At 43.8% G+C, this 17,754-nt stretch overlaps 1 long non-coding RNA gene across 1 annotated transcript; it reads left to right on the top strand.

The window, feature by feature from the left end:
- The first annotated feature begins 3,331 nt into the window (after positions 1-3,331).
- Positions 3,332-8,221, top strand: LOC148792025 (uncharacterized). Its single transcript, XR_016085343.1, has 3 exons — positions 3,332-7,005; positions 7,077-7,409; positions 7,487-8,221. It is a non-coding gene; the product is annotated as an uncharacterized LOC148792025 (long non-coding RNA).
- The last annotated feature ends 9,533 nt before the right edge of the window (positions 8,222-17,754 follow it).

The following is a 17,754-nucleotide window of genomic DNA, read 5'->3' as shown; positions in this document are numbered from 1 at the left end:
AGTTTATAGCTTTCCAACAATATGCATCTGGGGAGGGTTGGGTTTAGCCTAATAACGTACCCTACCCTACCTGTATCCGTATGGGTTGTAGAATCCCAAAACCCGTCATTTAAGCAAAAAAAAAAAAAAAAAACCACCCCATCGGGGAGGGTAGGGGCAGATACCCACCGGGTAGAGTAGAAATTGCCATTCCTACACATACATATCTTATTTCAAAAGAAGCACGTGATAGTTTTAGATGATGATATTGATAGTAATAATGTATCCAAAAATTTTTATAAATATGCATTTTTTACTTTTTGTCTTTTATTATTAATTAGATATAGGTTGCAAAATCCAAATTTGATTACATAAACACCTCGTCTACATATGTGATAATTTGATCAAGTTGTGAAGTTTCAAATATCATTGACGTGCCTACCTGTTTGGCTAGATTCTTATTTTTGTAATGCTTCATCTTTTTGTTGTATCTTTTTTTTTTGTTCATATATAAAGAAATGCAAGATTTAAATAGAAGAAATTGAATGAAGTGAAAAGTAGTAATTCAATTTACAATTTAAACCTCACAATTAAATAGGGACTAAATTCAAATATGAGTATTTTAGTCACAAAAAGTTCTACAATCTTATTATATTTTTGATAGTAGTGTAAATATAGAACTATAGATGTATGTGTTCAATTTTTTCTATAACTTTTTTTTTTGTATTTTTTGTGTGTAAAAGTAATTATGATATACAACATTTACTTTTTGTTTAATATGACAATTATATAACATTATACTTGTGCCTGGATATTTTTTTCTAGCAAAATTTATGTTTTTTTTTTGTTTTTATATTTTTATGTTTTATTAGTTTTTATTATTTATTTATGATATTAAATGTTAACACATTTGACCCCAAAAGTTGAACTATTGATCTTTGCCAAATAGTAAAATAATTTTACTTTTTGTCAGTTTTAAATTATATATTTCATTTTCATTATCAATACAATTAATTATTGTTCATTACACTTTTTTTTAATTTTATTAATGAAATATCATATATGTGTATTTTTTCTACATTTTAATAAATTTTTATATTTATGTCTATTTTAAAAATTTTATTACCTAACTAACTTCATAGGTTGATCAATTTGATTAGAATGGTTGAATTGTTTAGCCACTGCTTAGATAAAAAATGATTTTATTTTTGAGTCAATTTTAAAATATATGGATTTATATTATTAAAAATATTGATATAGATATAACTAGTAAATGAAGTGGAAAGTTAAAAATATTTTAGTAGTCATTAAAACTGACATTAAAATTATTATAAAATGACTTTTATATGCTCAAAAAATACGAATAATTTTAATCTAAAAAAACTTTAACTTATATTCGCACTATATATATATATATAGATGTATATGTCAATGCCATCATCATCATCCTTCACATGTAGTGGGGGACCACACGCATGCTCACGTGGGTTGTATGCATTAGATTATAAATACACAGACATGCACACACACCTTAGACTCGGTTTTGTGTACGATTCTATAGGGGTTGACCTCCATGGCTTTACTGGCGCATTGGCTTCCTTCGCTATCTTTTCAGTGTTGGGAGCATCTGGCTGGTTGTCTCACCTTGCATGTCTTCTTGCAACAAATTCTCATCATCTCTCTGCTGAAATCATCAAATCTTGATCCATAACCAGTACTTTTGATGTTGGGGATGGTCCGACTTTTCATTTTTTATCATATATACTGTTTGTTTCTAATTTGGACGGTCTTGATCTCAACAGTAAATCGATTTTGATTTGCATGAATTATTGTCTATCCTTCCTGTATTGCCGACAATATTACGACTCGGGAAAAAAAAAGAAAAACAGAAAAACAACAAAGGAAAAATGATAGCTATGTCAAGATGATCCCAATTGACTAATTAATAAGGTAAAATCTACGGTGTATCTTATTTATATATGGAAATTGCTGTTGTATAAGTTAAATGTGAACGAACTAGCTATTCATAAAGGGATATATCAAAATGATATATATTTAAATGATAGTAAAATCTTTAATGATAAATATATATATATATATATATATATATATATATATCTTATAAAACATGAAATTACAATCGATGAAAATAAGTAAATCATATAATAAAAATTTTAAAATACAAGCTTGTATGCTCGGAAATCGGAATGCACAACTGCAAAGTGTTGCGAGGAGAAAATAGAATTCCACGTGAAGTTAAATAGCAGCGATTGTATTGTATTACCGCGAGTGACATGGACGTAACAAAATACTAGTGAAGGCCCTTTTTTTTTGCCACGTTTGGAGTGAAAATTTGCAATAAAAAATACCACAAGTTCAAATGTTTATAAGCTGAACTTTTCAACTTTCAAATAGTATTCAAACCGGACAAAGTTGATGACAACCCTTGTGATTGTGAATAAAAATCTATGAGGATATGAAATAATGTAGGATTGTTCATCCCATCCAACTGCCCCCGGTCAGAAACTTTGAAGACAAAACTGCAAAGGTTCCTTCGGGTTTCACCGGTTTTAAGCAAAGACTGGTCCCACGTAGACCCCAACATGCTTTAATCTAGGGTCCTGGCCTAAATCAACCGGTTCGACCGGAGGTCCACGCCAGGTTTAAAACTCAAAAGACTTTTCAATGATTCATGTTTGAGCAACTGAGCTGCATCCTATATATCAAATAAAAAATTAATAAAATAATAATTAAAAGACAAAATGACAGGTTTAGCACTTAGCTGATGACTGATGTACACTTCAACCCAAAAGAAAGATGATTGTGTATCTCACTGTAATCAAAACGTAGTCCGTGGTTCTCCGTATCTCTGATGTACAAAAATAATCAAAGAAGACAAGAAAGTGCATCACTTGATCAAAGGCCCTTATGGGTGGGACCGTGGAAGTGGGACATCGCCCTTATGGGTGGGCCCTTAAGTGTCTCCACCCTTCGGCAAGTGGAGCATCGTTATGCTAGGCTTCAGCTGATGACTATGGACCATTCGATCTGCATTGCATCAAACGCAGCTGAGGAGATCACGAGGAATTCGACGCAGGGGATCGGAGCTGAACACGTGCGAGTGAGCGTGTATCGGGATTCGGGGACTTACGAGGACAGATACTGTCAATTTGACAAAAGTAGTGGCTGGCGTGAGCGTGCGAAGCTGTCAGACACGTGCGCAAGTCGTCGATGTGGCCACGAGAAAACGACAAAAGGCTGAACGTGTGAGAGGAAATTCCCTCCGAGCCAAGCAGGTTGGCGCACATGGGTGAGTGATTGACTGAGTGCCTCTTCCTCTTCTCTTCTCATTTATACCTCACCCTCCCTTTCCTTTCTTTGTCCCTCAACACCCCTCCTCTCTCTCTCCCTCTCTATATTTCAGAGGTAGAGAGGTTCTCTCTCTCTCTCTTTCCTTACTTCAGAGGTAGAAGTAGAACTTGTCTCTCTTTCTCTCTCTGGCAAGTACTAGCTAGCTAGGTGGTTCTGCGTTTGCTGTATATATCCCATATAACATATTTCAAGACTTGCGACAAGCTATATTCATTCGGGCTGGTGAGAGGAGCAACAATGTGTAAAGGAAGGTCTGATCTGAATTTACGGAGACGGGGAAGGAGGGTTGGTCGTCGTACGTCGGTCCGAATGAAGGTCAGAAAGCTCCAGAGGCTCGTGCCGGGTGGGAGAGGATTGCAACCTGATCGGCTTTTCCTTCACACCGCCAATTACATATTGCATTTGAGGTTGCAACTTAATCTTTTACAAGCTCTTTCCAAGTTGTATTCGTCATGAGACTACCAAGTACAGAGCACAACACCACTAATGGCTTCTTCTTCTTTTTTTATTCGTTATATCTTCTGTATTATCAGGCTATATGTTTCTTTGTTCTTCTTTTCTGTAAGCTCTAGACTCCGAACATGGTCATTGGCTTTTATGACTTTTGATGGGTCTCTCTTGGCTCCTTTTTTTCCTCCCTTTCTCGTGAGTGTGGGTGGTTGGAGAAAGGGGTAACATGGTGGACAGTAGGATCCAGTTCAACATTGAATATTTTTGGTTTTATTAGTTTTAAGTTTTATTTTTTCTTCATTCTCTCCGAAAGTCTAATTAAAGGAGTGATATTATTCCTTTTTTAATTATATTTTCTTTTCTTTCTGTGAATTGTAACACTTACAAGGGTAATAGGGTGAGCTGTGTTCATGTATCCGTTGTTCACTTACTGAAGCACCATTTGTAGGTTTTTACAGCTCAATCTCTGTTTTAGAATTTGGAAATATTATATTCCTTTTGAAGAATTCTCTCTCTCTCTCTCATTTCTTATTTTTCTGTTTTTCTCTCATTTTATGCAAGTTCAAGAGCTATGGATAAGCAGATCTACTTGTTCAAGAAAAATGATGGTACTATATAAGAGAGACATGTTCTATTTTTTTCTTTGATTTTCAGTTTCAAAGGAAGAAGACCTTTTCTACAGAATTGTTTCTCTTTTACAAATAAATTAGAAAATTAAAAAAAGGAAAATCTTTTACATTTTTTTTGGTAAAGCAAAAGAATTACATGTGACTATCATTATACCGCATTATATGATAAAAACCCTAATGGGTTTCCAACCTTTGCTTCCGCTGGTTCCCAATTTCAAGTTAATGATTGGATTTTGCCCATTATTTTAGCAGCCTGACTCGATTTTCTCGTCCCTTGGTTTAAAATTTTTATCAATCAACAATGTGGCATGATTTAACCTCATGTGGTTATTCCATCTTTCACATAAAAAAGTTGAGGACATCGCAGATATGAGTCAGAAAATTATAACATAAAATATTAGTGATCATGAATTCAGGATCACCAATCTGTTAATGGTATTTTGTTCATTTTATCATATTATCATTTAATTTTTTTTATTAATATTTTTCTCGTTATTTCTCTTCCCACAGAATTAAAAATTTATTAAGAAAAAAAAAAGAGAAGAAATTATGTAGAGTACACCGAAAGGTTTATGCCCTCCAAGGGGCTATTCACAACACAAGGTGATGTAGCGTGACCTGACTATTCCCTGTTGGAGGATGATCTAGCTTCCAGTCAGATAGTGAGCTAAGTGAATCTACAAAACAGGAACAGAGAACCCGGGGTGGCTAACCTGGCGAGTTCGCTTCGATGCTTAAATCAGTAATCTGATGCAAGCTGAAAAGCTTTGAGAGCTTAGAGAGCTAGAGAGTATAAAAATCACGCGTACCTTGCACCATTGGGGTTGGTGCCTTTATATATTGAAGTAGTTGTGGAGCTAACGAAAGAGCTCCGGGATATCCGGAGTGTGGAGATAGAGTTCGTTCCGCTTCCGAAGGAGCAGAATACATGTAAGGCTTATCGTTCCACTTCCGACCCCGGCGGAGATGGGATGAGTCCTCATCATAATCTCAAAAAAGTTGGGATCTGTTAGCTCATCGTGACCTCGAGAGATTCGGGATCCGTTGGAGAGACCTCTGGAGCGGGAGTTAGTTACGTGGCGATTCGAGTTGTTGGTCCCGAGCTGGTAGTTCGATCTTTTAGCTCCGAACTGGATTGAATACCGAGGTGCCTCGATGCCAAGGTGAGCCTTATGCCGAGGTGAGCCTTATGCCGAGGTGGCCCTTGTGCCGAGGTGACTGACCTAAGCTCAATTATTGCGAACTAAACTTGCTACGCTGAGTTGTCATCTCTTGGTCAGGTCGTGTCCACGTGTCCCCTTTTCGCTAGGTCGGGCCAAATCACCTTCATCAATTGCCCTCCACTCCCCGAGCCAGGGGTCTCAACTTGGTGCGGGGAGTTTATGACAAGTCCAGGTGGATTTGGCACGAGGTCTAGGCGGTTTGACGAGCAATTCATTGGTCGGACCAGATCGATCGCTTGGCTCAACCAGGAATAACCCAGGTCGCATCAGGTGTACGCGCGGACGTCAAAACACACGCTAAACCGATTTTAACCTCGGGGGTCGTGCATCCGATTTTCCTAGGAGCCGTTGGATCATGACGATCTCGACCATTGATTCTCGAACACACTGGCTATAAATAGGAGGTAAGGGACTCATTTTCTTTGCCACAAGTCCGCTAATCTTCAATCTGAGGTCGTGCTCGAGTCCTTCAGTTTGATGTCTCTTCAGTTCAGTGTTGTTTCGAGGTCGTCTTCCTTTCTCCGGTCTTTCTTTTGGAGAGTCTTCCCTAGCTTTCCTTTTCGATTTCACGTCTTTCCATTATGTCTAGCTTTATTTTCGATAGCCTTTTCGGTGGGAGCGGTGAGTCCGCTGGAGCCGAGGTAAGTACTTTGGCTCAGGCTGTAGATCTTCGTCCTTCCGAAGAGGTTACTTCGGGTTAGGATGCGGTCCGCGAAGCTCCTGAGGTGGACTCACCCCGGGGGGAGAGAGAGGCCCTTGGTGATGACGGATAGGCTCTTGTCCCTAGTATCCCAGTACAGACTTCCAAACAACTTCGTCTACAATATCCCCTTAGGTAATTTCCCTTGGGAGCATGGTCATGATGAAATCGTGATCTTCGAGGAATAGCTCGTAGCTGGTCTTCGTCTTCCACTTCACCCTTTGACAGTCGAAGTCATAAAACTGTTTAACATCACCATAGACCAGTTGCACCCGAACTCCATCCGTAACGTAGTAGGAACCATCTCCCTTTTCCACGACTACAACCTTCCTCTCAACCTCGACATCTTTTCTTCTATTCTTTTTCTTGTGTTCTGCCCGAGGACATGCAAACTTACTACCTGTCACCACGTCCAATCTTCAAACTCTTGCACGAGCTCCCGAGCAAGGTCTTGGCCTAGAAAAGGTATTATTTTGTGGTCCGTAACACTGAGGGGTGGCCTTTCCCAACCCATTGGAGGGAGCCATCAAAGACCCTGGTTTCCGGTTGGACCTAAAGACAAGGGAGGCACTCCGATCTTGGGCGGAGCTCGGCTTGAAATTCGTAGACTTCGTGATTGAGGAAAAGCTTGTGCAGGCCGGTCTGAGTCCTGGTAGGTCGCTGTTTATTGTATTTCCTTTGTTTTATTTCAAAACTATTTCTGACAGTTCGTTCTTGTTGCAGCTATCATGGACATCCCCATGACCAAACTCTTCGGAAGTATGAAGGAGGGGAAGAAGAAACGAGCTTCAAAAAGAGCTCGCACTGAGTCCCCGCCGGCTACCATCCCAGTGCCCAAGCATCCATCAACCGCCGAGCAACCTCCTATGATAGACTTGGTCGAGGAGGAATCTAGCAAGCTCTCCCCGCTCCGTGCGCCCGTGGAGGCTACGTCTTCGGAGCCCGCCCCGGCAGCTGCTGCTTCTTCAGGCAGTGACAATGTAGCTTGGAGCATTCTGACTCCGAAATATGGCCTCCTCAAGAGCAAAGGCGCAGTGTTTACCGAGGAGGTTGCTGGTACGTTTTCTGACTTATCTTCTTCGATCTTGTATTTATCTTTTCATGGACGGACACTTGTTTTCTTCTCTTGGTAGGTGAACTCTGCCATCCACGCCTTGGCTTATTAGTCCGAGGTGAACATGAAGTGGGCCCTCGTAGCCGAAGAGTCTTCCCACGAGGCCCACACCGAGCTGAACTTAGCCCGCAACGGAAACAACTAACTGAAGAAGGACGCGCGAGCTAAGAAAGGGCTGATCACGTTGCTAATGTCTGAGAAGAAGGAGCTCGCGGAGCGGGAGGTAGTGCTGAAGAGGGAGGTGGAGAACCTCGAGGCTCATGTGAAGGAGTGGATTGAGATACTTCTTCAAGCAGTGGAGGAGGCCAAGGTTAAGGCCGTCGAGGAGTACAAGACTTCGGCGGAGTACCGGAAGGAGATGGTCGAGGTGGGGACAACGAGCTACCGCAAATGTTTTAAACTTAGCAGGTGGCTGACCTGACGCGAGTTCCCCCAGCTCGACCTCAGTGTCATTACTACCTCAAGGATCACAAAGGAAATGGCCATTGAAGCTGCTGAAGATCCAGACTCCGAAGCAGAAAGCGACAGCAACATGTTCGATGACGTTGAGGAGACCAGTGCTGGCGAGAGCAGCATGAAGACAGATCCTCCTGCCAAAGCCTTCGACAAGGGTGAGGAGCCCCGAAGTGATTAGATGCCTCTTCTTTTCCCTTTAATGATGTATATCCCGAGCCTCCGAGCTCGGTTCATAGTGAAAGTTTATCTTTTTTCTTCTTCTTTCTCTTTTTTAACTCAAAACTTTACATCAATGAAATATAAGCATTTTGACTATCTTTGTGCAAAAACTTTCTAAGTGTAAACAACTCCCGCAACTAGCGAACTAAACCACATAGGAGCAAAAATTTGTTAGTGTTGGTTGCCCCGAATTGTCAAGCTAACAAGCTGGACTACGAGTAGGGATAACCGAACTAGATTTTTCTAAGTGTTGGTTACCCTGAACTGTCGAGCTAACGAGCTGGACTCCGAGTAGGGGTAACTTTGCATTATTGTATGCCGAGGTGAGCAGACATTGTAGGGTATATACCCGACCTATCTGCGCGCAAGCTACTCGCTTAGGTGTCGGTCATCCCTTAGTATCGAGCCGTCGGGCCTGATGTCAAATGGGATAACCTGTTGTTATATGCCGAGGTGGGTTAGACGTCGTAGGGTTTGTACCTGAGCTATCTATGCCTTAGGCATGAGAACCAATTTGTCTATGCTGAAGAGGCGATTAGGACTTGTCTGCCTATGCCGAAGAGGTGACTACGACTTGTTTGCCTATGCCAAAGAGGCGACTAGGACTTGTCTGCCTATGCCGAAGAGGCGAGTAGGACTTATCCACCCATGCCAAAGAGGCGACTGGAACTTATCCGCCCATGCTGAAGAGGCGACTAGGACTTATCCGCCCATGCCGAAGAGGCGACTGGGACTTATCGTAGTGCCAAGGTCTTATGCCAGCTCAACATCATGGCCCTTAGGGTTCTGTGAGTGACTAGCAGTCTCTCTCCAGTTTGGTGATCACAAGTAGTATTCTCTTAGGTTGCCAATGTTCCACGCTCGAGGTACTTGCTTCCCTTCCAGAGTCTTGAGCTCGTACGTACCTTCCTCGAATACCCATTTTACTTGGTACGAACCTTCCCAATTTGGTCCGCGCTTACCGACACCAGGCTCATGTACCATAACCTTCCGAAAAACCAGGTCACCGACGCGAAAGTGTCGCTTTTTGACCCAGGCTTTTTAATACCGAGCTACTCTCTGTTGGTAAGTTGTAGTCCGGATGTATGTCAGGTTTCGTACTTCTTCCACCAGGTCTAGGTTGGTATGGAGCTCGTCATCATTCGTCTGCTCGTCCTAGGCCTCCAAGAGTAGTGTAGGCACCTTGATTTCTGTAGGGATCACCGCTTTTGTGTCATAAATGAGATTAAAAGGAGTCTCACCTGTGGCGGTCTTGATGGTAGTCCGGTAGGCCCAGAGTACACTGGGCAGTTCATCTACCCACAATCCTTTGGCTCGAGCTAAGCGAGCTTTCATTCCGCGAAGTTTAGCTTTGTTGGTGACTTCTACTTGCCCATTCGCCTGGGGGTGTGCCACAAAGGTGAAATTTTGTTGAATTCCGATTTCGGCACACCAATTCGGAAATTTTATATTCTCGAACTGCTCCCTGTTATCGGAGATGAGTACCCGAGGTAGCCCGAAGCGACACACTATGTTCTTCCAAAAGAAGTTTTGTATGTTGCGGGTTGTGATTGTTGCTAGAGGTTTAGCTTCCACCCACTTCGTAAAGTAGTCTACTCCTACAACCAGAAACTTCCTCTGTCCTGTCGCTGGCGGGAATGGGCCAAGGATGTCAATTCCCCACTACGCAAAGGGCCACGAGCTAGTGAGGTATTTCAGATCGGTAGTAGGTCGGTGGTGGATTTTAGCGTGCCTCTGAGATTTATCGCACTTCTTGATGAGCTCGAGTGTGTCTGCCTTCATCGTGGGCCAGTAGTAGCCCTGTCGTAACACCTTCTGTGCGAGAGCCCTGCCGCCAAGTGTCCGCCGCACAAGCCTTCATGGGTGTCGCGGAGTACGTACTCGGCATCTAAGGGTCGCAAGCAGCGCAAGTAGGGGAGCGCGAAGGACCTTTTGTACAGATGTCCGTCTATAATGAAGTACTTAGCCGACTGACGCTCTACCCTTCGGGCTGCATTGCGTTCTGCAGTGAGGGTCCCGTGAAGCAGGTAACTCACGAGTGGGTCGATCCAGTTTGATTCTGCTTGTTCTACGGGAGCGACCTCTCCTGCCCCTTGAGAATCCTAGGCTGAGGTAAGTCCTCTATATACACGGTCTGCATGATGTTGCAGCTTGTACGGGCTAATCGGGACAAGGCATTGGCCTCAACGTTCTCAGACCTCGGAATCTGTCTAATGAAGTAAGAAATGAAGCCCCGTAGGATCTCCCTAACTTTGGCCAAGTAAGCAGCCATGGTGGGGTCGCGGGCTTCATACTCGCTGCTGACTTGGTTGACTACGAGCTGAGAATCGCTGCATATGACGATGTGCTTTGCCCTCATCTCTCTGGCTAGGGTGAGCCCGACGACTAATGCTTCGTACTCTGCTTCGTTGTTCGATGTCGCGAACCCGAATCAGAGTGCGTATTACAACTTCACCTCGCTTGGGTCGTACATAATTATTCCTGCACTACTTCCTTGGTGGTTGGACGAGCCGTTGACGTGGAGAATCCAGGGCTCCTCATCCTAGGTTGGATCTATTCTGACCGGGACCGGTGCTGCACTGGTTGATGCTTCCATCGTCTATTCGGGCTCGATCAACTCGAGAGTTGTGGTACTGAATGTGCATTCTGCCACAAAGTCGACCAAGGCTTGGGCTTTGATAGTCGTCCGAGGTTCATACCCGATGTCGTACTCACTCAGTTCGATAGCCCACTTCGTCAATCTACCAGACACCTCGGGTTTGAGTAGGATTTGCCTTAGAGGCTTGTTGGTGAGGACGACGATGGTGTGGGCTTGGAAGTAAGGACGAAGTTTGCGAGCTGCTATGATTAGCGCGTACACTAATTTGTCGATGTCCGGGTACCTGGTTTCTGCATCCTGCAAATCTTTAATAACATAGTAGATGGGTCGTTGGACCCGATCTACTTCCTTGATTAGTACTGAGCTGACCACCTCGTCACTCGCGGAGAGGTACAACTTTAAAATATCCCCTTCCTCGGGTCGGATTAGAACCGGGGTACTAGCTAAGTATCTTTTCAGCTCATCGAGGGCGAGTTGACACTCTACAGTCCACTCGAAGTCTCTACTCTTTTTTACGGCTTTAAAACAGGGTAGGCGGTGATCTGCCGACTTGGACATAAAACGGCTCAGGGTGGATATCCGGTCATTCAGCCTCTGAACCTCTTTTAATTTGCGGGGTGGTCTCATATCTAAGATGGCCTTTATTTTTTCCGGGTTGGTTTCGATGCCACGTCGGTTGACTATGTAGCCCAAAAATTTACCCGGGTTGTCTCATATCTAAGACACACTTGCTGGGATTTAATTTCATATTATATTTTCATAAAATTTGGAAAACACTTTGCAAATCATTTAACAAAAATTTTGAATACTGGGTCTTCACAACCATGTCATCAACATAACACTCGACTTTATTGTCGATTAATGGCTCAAAAATTTTGTTTACAATTCTTTGAAAGGTTTTCCCGGCATTTTTTAATTCGAAGGGCTTGAACTTGTAGCAATACAACCCGAACTCAGTTATAAAGGCCGTCTTTTCTTCATCAGCGGGGTCCATCCTGATCTGGTTGTAACCACAGTAGGCATCCAAGAAGCTCAGCAACTCATGCCCTGAGGTCACGTCCACTAGGCGGTCGATCTTGGGCAGCGAGAAGCATTCTTTTGGGCAGACTCTATTAAGGTCTGTGTAATCGACGCACATGCGCCATTTGTCGTTGGCATTTTTTACTAGAATTTGGTTAGCTACCCAGCTCGGGTAATTGACTTCCCTGATAAAGTCTGCCACTAAGAGCTTTCCGACCTCTTCGTCGACTATCCTCCAGTGTTATGGGGCGAGGTTGCGCTTTTTCTGTCTAACTGGCCTAACTAAGGGATCGATATTTAACTTACGAGTTAGAATATTGGAATCTATTCCAAGCATCTCTGCTGCAAACCAAGCAATTATGTCTAAATTTTGTAGTAAGAAACTTATCAGCTGAGAGCGAAGTGGTTCATCGATCAAAGCGCCGATCTGGAGAATCTTAGCTGGGTCATCAGTTGAGATCGGGATGTGGACCGTCTCCTCTAATGGTGCAGCTCGCTCGTTGGCATACTCCGTTGATCACTCGAGCTCGATGTCAGCCGCTAGTTTGGCTTTCCCCTTGAGGGCGGCTACGTAGCACTTGCGATACTTGAGTTGGTCACCTCGCACAACCCCCACTCCATAATTCGTTGGGAACTTCATTGCCAAATAGTAGGTGGATACTACTGCACGTAGGGCGTGTGTAATGGGCCGACCTACTATGGCATTGTAAGGAAAGAGAGTTGCGACCACCAGAAACGTGTGCTCGAACCTCACGATATTCGGCCACGTGCCGACCTCTACGGGTACTGGAACTCACCCTAGATGTCTGATCTCCTCACCGCTGAAGCCTACCAGGGAAGTATCTATCGGCTTTAGGTCGCTTTTCTGGAGTTGCAACTTGTCGAATGTGTCCTTGAACAATATGTTTGCCGAGCTACCCGAGTACACTAGGATGCGCTTGACTTCGAAGTCGTTGAGCCTCAGCTTTATCACCAAAGCGTCATCGTGAGGATACTAGATCCCGCGCGCATCATCCTCCATGAAGTAAATTGGGTCTTCAAGTCGGGGTCGCTTCGGCGGGTTCTCCTCTTCATTCCCTAGTTCGCGAACTAAGGTTTGTCCGGCTGCTGAAGTACACCCTGCGATGATGGACCCACCAGTAATCATATTGATTTTCCCGCGGACCGGTCTCTCCTCGAGCAACTGTCGTGGCGGCTGCTCGTTCTGTCTATTGCTGGACTCGGGGGCATTCCTTCTCTGGTCCCCCTGTTGATCTGCTTGCCGATCTGCCTGACTTCTTTCTTCTCGTTGTACAAAGTTTTTCAAGTACCCGTGACGGATGAGCTCTTCAATCTCGTCGTAGAGGATTCTACAGTTCTCTGTGCTGTGTCCGTAGTCTCTGTGGAAATGATAGTAGACATTTTGGTTTCTTGTGGCAGGATCCCCCATCAACTTAGGAGGCCACTTGACAAAAGAGGAGTCCTTGATGGCCATTAGGATTTCTCCTCGCTTAGCGTTGAGGGGTGTTTAGTTCGTCCTTTCAACAGGTGGGGTCTTGGAGCGCCGACCTGACTTGCGAGATCGCGAAGGAGATCGGCTCCCAGACTTGTTTCTTCCTCTGTTCGGGGACTTGCTCATTCTTTTCTTGTGCCCGTCATTACTTGCATTGTCATTGTCTTTTTTTCTTTTCTCTGCCGGGTTGTCAGTTTTCTGGTTCATTTCCTCTTCGGTTCTGATGAACTGGTTAGCTAGCTTGAGGAATTCTGTGATGTCTTTAGGTTTATTGGCCACCACATGCCATTTAAACTCTTTATGAGTTATGACTTTCTTGGCTGCCGTTAGTCTTACCGTCGGGTCAAGGTCTGGGAGCTGCAGGCAGGTGTCGTTGAAGATTTTGATGTAGCTTCTAATCGACTCCCCTTCTCTAAACTACGTTGAGGAGGCTCTCTTGCGACATCGGGCATTTCTTGTTGTTGATGAAATGCGAGGTAAACATCTTTGCGAACTGTGCTCAGCTCTTGATCGACCCCGGCACGAGGTTCTGGTACCATGTCCGATCTACTCCCTTGAAAGTGGTGGAGAAAGCCACACACATGCAAGACCCGTCAGCCCCAACTAAGTGCATCTGGGACTGGAAGAAGTCCACATGATCATTAGGATCAAAAGATCCGTCATATTTGCCCAGGGGAGGCATCTTGAAATCTCTAGGCATTGGGGTCGCGAAGAGTTCGGGAGACAGGGGAGACGATTCGGAAAGTAGGGGAGGAGCGGCCTTTGTAGCTACCGAGCTCGGCTCCTCCTAACCTTTAGCCTGTTCTTGTTGGTTCGGTCTCGCGAGCTAGCTATTCTAAGCTGAAGTTCGGCGTGCCTTGCGACGCCTCCATTGCTTCTTCTTTATAGGCTCGGCATTGGTGCTGCTAACCTCGGTATGCTCTGGTATTGTTCTGCCGCGAGGTAACTCCTAGTTCCTCGGGGGATTCTGGGGCTGACTATCATGGATAGAGAGGCCTTGCTTTGAGTTCACACCCAGAACCCCGAACTGGTTACCTGCGAGTGACCCATCTTGCTGCGAACGTCGAGGAAGATTAGCCCTGTTAGGTTGAGTATCCCCGAACCTGTTTTCGAGGTTCCCTTATGAAGCAAGTGGAGTGATTTGACCGTCTCTCCTCACACGAGGTGAGACTTGTCTTCTAGGAGGAACTAGGACTTTGGAAGTCTGTTCGCTTCGGTGGGGAGATCGAGTGATGTCCTGGTTCATGCGAGGTCGGTTCTGGTTCTGCTGGGCCCCTAGGTGCCGAGGTGGAACCGACTGCTAGCTCTGTGGCAGTGGGGGGAACTGCTGAAATTGTTGGACCTGCTGCATTTGGATTTGAATGGCCCGCACACACTGCACCAGGTCATCGAACTGGGACTGTCCAACTCCGGGGGGAACCATAGACGGCTCAGAAATGGTTACGCCTACCATTGAGGGAAGTGGGGTGTTCACCTGTGTGGTGTTTTGTGGCATGGTCAGTGTTGGGACTCCAGCCGCAGTAAGCGGGATGGTGAACTGGCCAATGCACACTAAAGGAAGTTGAGGTTGCCCCCTGGAGACATTCATCTCGCTGCTCTATCTGGCGTGATTGGAAAACACCATCGATTTAGAGTGATGATTGTGAAAGAGGCTTTTTGATCGAGTTCCCATAGACGACGCCTATTGATGTAGCGCGATCTGACTACTCCCTATTGGAGGATGATCTGGTTTCCAGTCAGACAACGAGCTAAGTGAATATGCAGGACAGGATCAGAGAACCCGGGGTGGCTAACCCGGCGATGTCGCTCTGATGCTTAAGTCAATAATCTGATGCGAGCTGAAAAGCTTTGAGAGCTTAGAGAGCTAGAAAGTAGAAAAATCACGTGTACCTTGTGCCATTGGGGTTGGTGTGTTTATATATTGAAGTAGTTGTGGAGTTCACGAAAGAGCTCCGAGATATCCGGGGTGTGGAGATAGAGTTCGTTCTGCTTCCGAAGGAGCAGTATACAGGTAAGGCTTATCGTTCTACTTCCGACCCCGGCGGAGTCGGGGTGAGTCCTTATCGTAATCTCGGAAAAATCAGGATATGTTAGCTCATTTTAAATGGTTTTTACTTTTCACCTCAGATTGATATCCATTAAAATATGCTTCATCAGCATTTGATTTCAAAAAATACCAAACAATTATTTCATATGCAATAAACATCATGTAACATCATTTTTTTAATAAATGCCCGTATAAACAAACACAACTTATGTACCCTTGGTGGGTCCTTCCTTCGTAGTAAATCAGGTCTATGGTGCCGTTCAAAATAGAACCCCATGGACACAATAGCCACATGGTTTGACAAGTACACGTTTTAATTTTGCCTCCCCCATTGTCTATTTAGGAAAAAGAGAAGCAAACAAACTCACATGCTGATAGGTTAATGTTGCTGACGTGGTCAACCCAAAATGGCATATCCCATAATAATTTAATAGATGTATTTGCTTGTGAGTTCTGACGAGGCAGGCCCTCTTTCCACGTGGCTTACACTTTGTGCTCCATCGGCAGATGGAACTTCTGAGATATGGCTATGGCTATTTTCTTTCCGAACTAGTGTAAATATATTTAACTGCCAATATAACCCTTATTGGGGAGAAATTTAAGTCAACTTAATTAATATAAACGGACTCGTAACAATAAGAACAACGCACGCAGATACTAGATAGGCGCTAAACTAACATTAGGGTTCGTAGGTATTGTGGTTGGGCATATTTTCATTATATAGGACATTGACGTTGAATCCAAAGGACGACTAGTGAACTGTTCATGCACATGGCAAACAGTCCCTATTTGTCTCACAGCTCGCTTTTGGCGTCGCAACTCGCAAGGAACAGTGAACAACAGTCCGTTTAATTACATGTCATCCATTCCGGTCCGATTCATGAATATGATACGGCCAGGGTCCATCTCACTTCTCACTTCTCACTACTCAGACTGATCAGTACTCACCACCACTGACCTAAAAGTATAGAACCCAATCCAATTAATACGTTTCTCACGAGGGAGAGCGCTATCTTGTAAAAAGACTAAACAGTGGTGCAACTCGGGCGAGTTGAATCGGATTGAAGGTCAGCTCGGGCCTAATTATTAATTAATCCTAAAGGTGCATATTTGGGGTTCAGGACTGGCCCAAGTCGTGTTTAACCTATGGTGGAATCAAAATTCAGTATTCAATGCACGTTTGGAAAATGACACGTGGGCATGGTGAACAGGGTGCAAGTTTTAGAATGCCCAAAGATCTGGCCAAGGCTTAGGCCCAATCCATATAAAAACTTGGATTGGATCGGGTTGGGCTGCCCAAGTTGCAGCCATACTTGTACAGTTATACTTCCCCTCCCTCGATCAGAGGCTTCCATTATTCCGACCAATGTTTTAAAGAATGACACGAACGGGATTGTTCTGGCCATAGATTTTTGGGTTGATAGTTTAAGTGTCTAGTTCAAATGAATGATCCATTCTGATAAAAAAAATAAAAAAATAATTAAAATAAAAACAGCTAAAAAACTTTGAATGGGTAGACAGTTTGACCACTTGGTCAATGAATCTTTGACTAATTCAATGGTTTTTTGGTCAGAGACCAGATTTGCGGTAAAATAAAACCAATTGTTTAAACAGTTCTCGGGCCAAATGGCTTGACCGTTTGAATCAACATCAATTCAAAAACATTGATTCCAACCATCCTTGTTTTCATTGGCCAATAATTTATACATGTCGATCACTGATACCACTTGGGATTTTCTGCTCACCACGCATGAACAATAGGATATTCGCTTGTGAATTGTGATTGATTACGTAACCACCCCATTACAAATAGAGTCGTGAGCAGCAGATCTCTAAAAAAGATGATTTAGAGAAGAGCCATTTGGTAAGTCTCTTTTAGAAGATCTTTTCACACAAAGATAAATTGAAAAAAAAAAAACAAAAAACTCCATTTAAAGCTTTTTAAAAATAATCCAAACTTTTTATATTTTTTCAGTACTGTGATTTTTTATGGTTAGATATTTTCTCAACCAAACAGAAAAAGATGAAAACACGCACTATCGGCTTCTAAAATATGGACAGCCCACGCAAAAAGACGCGTCAAACGGGACAGACTCAAGTTAAAACTGGATCTACCTGGTTTATCAACTCAAGTTAAAACCGGATCTATCTGGTTTTGATAGTCCGTAAATCCTAAGCCCATTCGAGGTCAGCCCATTTTGTGAAGTCTTCTGTCCCGGCCCAGGTCATGTACGACACTGGGCTGTGGGCTGGAAAACTTTAAAACTTGGGCACCTGTGGCTGCATATGCGGTGCGGCAATCCTTTGCCGTAGCAAAGGGCGGGTGCCGTGCGACTGCGCGCCTTTCTGCGATCCCCAAAAGCGGGTTTGCCGTTGCATGCCACGCAAACGGTTTTAGTTTTATCACGTGCGTCTCAATTCATCGACATCCTGTCTCCCTCCTCTATAATTATA

The sequence above is a fragment of the Nelumbo nucifera genome, chromosome 4 (assembly GCF_055504915.1).
Source record: "Nelumbo nucifera cultivar China Antique chromosome 4, China Antique-T2T, whole genome shotgun sequence".
Classification (NCBI taxonomy): domain Eukaryota; kingdom Viridiplantae; phylum Streptophyta; class Magnoliopsida; order Proteales; family Nelumbonaceae; genus Nelumbo; species Nelumbo nucifera.
Note: the sequence above shows the minus strand (reverse complement) of the source record. Positions and strands in the feature narration are given on the sequence as shown.